The sequence below is a fragment of the Lucilia cuprina genome, chromosome 2 (assembly GCF_022045245.1).
Source record: "Lucilia cuprina isolate Lc7/37 chromosome 2, ASM2204524v1, whole genome shotgun sequence".
Classification (NCBI taxonomy): domain Eukaryota; kingdom Metazoa; phylum Arthropoda; class Insecta; order Diptera; family Calliphoridae; genus Lucilia; species Lucilia cuprina.
In genome coordinates, this window is record NC_060950.1 from 57,266,760 (window position 1) to 57,269,223 (window position 2,464).

The 2,464-nt window shown below is 32.5% G+C and overlaps 1 protein-coding gene across 1 annotated transcript in view; it reads right to left on the reverse strand.

The window, feature by feature from the left end:
- Window positions 1–2,464, reverse strand: part of LOC111687133 (zinc finger protein 546) — a 79,524-nt gene that overhangs the window by 1,466 nt on the left and 75,594 nt on the right. The window lies entirely within an intron of this gene.

The window sequence follows — 2,464 nt, forward strand, 5'->3', positions numbered from 1 at the left end:
CTGAACTAGAACTGAACTAGAACTGAACTAGAACTGAACTTGAACTGAACTAGAACTGAACTGAACTGAACTAGAACTGAACTAGAACTGAACTAGAACTGAACTAGAACTGAAGTAGAACTGAACTAGAACTAGAACTGAACTAGAAGTGAACCAGAACTAAACTAGAATTAAACTAAAACTGAACTGGAACTGAAGTGAAGTGAACTACAACTGTCTTAGGCTTATGACTAAAACAACCTCCATCTTTTTTTAAAACCCATATAATATTAAAGCTAAAATACAAAATCACATTAAAACACGCAGTGTTTTAAAATAAATTTATTTTCAACTGATCTATAAATTGCTGATATTTCGATCACTGTATATTAAAGCAGCAGCCAAATCCAATAACTACAACAAAAACTGTCGCCAAAACAAAATCAATATGGTAGACATTAAAACACAAAACTGAAGATTAAAATGCCGACAATGTCCTTTAAAAGTTTAACAAACAAAAAATGCATAAAAAAAGTCGCATACAACTATAATAACAACAAGTCATTCTGCCTCTAGAAACGTGACTTATCGATCGCTTTGATATGTTCTCTGAATTTTTACACACACACACTACACTGCTCCACCAACAACAACAAAATAGCAAGAAATTCCTTTTGCTTACAGCAACCTAAAGACGCTTCTCTCGTAGAATATGCTGAATCGATCGTATAAGAAATAATCAAAGTAAAGTAATATTGCAAAACTTATGCATGTTTAGAGTTGAAATACAATAAAAAGAAGAATTACATATAAAAAACGACAACAACCGCAAAATGGAACTAGCCAAACCAACCAATTGCATTTAAATGCAATTGCCACTGTATAACACACAAAAACCAATACAAAATAATCTAAATACGTTGATGAAGTTAATACTGGATGTTTGGATGAATGGACTATATGAAAAGTTACCTTAAACGGATTTTCAGTTCTTTCAGTTCAGCAACGTCAGATGCTTCTTAAACAAGCATTTCTCAATTGTATCGTAACATACTACGATAAAACCGTACAACACCGATTGTGAATTCGAGATATATTTTTCAGAGGTCTTGTAAAAAACAACTTTTTGTACATACCTCGTCAAAATCTACTAGGACTAGTGCTTTAGCTGCTGTTCAACATGTTACAAATGATGAGGTGGACTTAGCTGACTATCATAATGTCAAGGCTTCAGATTATTGCAGCATGAATTTAGTACAAGATTTGTTGTATGACATTAGAAGGGGCCCTTCTTTGAATCAATAAATTTTCTAGTCCAGACTATACAATATTCTATAGTCCAGACTGCAGACTATTTTATAGTCGAGAGTGTAAACTATATCCAGAATATAGTGTAGCCTATAATCTAGTATATTCTATAGTCCTGCCTTTTGAATATTCTGTAGTTCAGACTGTAAACTATTCTATAGCTCAGACTTTAAACTATTCTATAGTCCAGACTAGGGTTCTATAGTTGAAACGAAAAGTCGACTTTTCGACTAGTCCAGACTATAGTACATACTATAGTCCAGACTATAGACCATACTATGGTCCAGACTATAGACTATTCTATAGTCCAGATTATAGACCCTACTATAGTCCAGACTGTAGACTATTCTATAGTCCAGACTATAGACTATAAACTATTCTATAGTCCAGACTATAATCTATTCCATAGTCCATACTATATTTTATTCTATAGTCTATACTATAGACTATTCAAAAGGCCAGACTATAGACTATTCTATAGTCCAGATATAGACTATTCTATAGTCCAGATTATAGACTGTTCTATAGTGCAGACCATAGACTATTCTATAGTTCAGACTATAGGCTATTCTATAGTCCAGACTATAGACTATTTTATAGTAAAGACGATAGACTATTCTATAGTCCAGCCTATTGTACAGACTATGCACTATTATATAGTCTAAACTATAAACTATTATATAGTCCATATGATAGCCTATTCTATAGTGCAGACTATGTACTATTTTATAGTCTAGACTATACACTATTCTATACTCCAACTATAGACTATTTTATAATCCAGACAATAGACTATTCTATAGTCCAGACTATAGAATATTTTATTGTCCAGACTACAGACTATTCTATAGTCCAGATTATAGACTATTCTATGGTGCAGACTATATACTATTCAATGGTCCAGAATATAGACTACTCTATAGTGTAGACTATAGACTATTCAATGGTCCAGACTATAGACTATTCTATAGTCTAGACTATAGACTACTCTATAGTGTAGACTATAGACTATTCTATACACTATAGAATAGACTATAGACTATTCTATAGTGTAGACTATAGACTATTGTATAGTGCAGACTATAGACTATTCTATAGTCCAGACTATAGACTCTTCTATAGTCCAGACTATAGACTATTCTATAGTCCAGACTATAGACTATTCTATAGTCCAGAC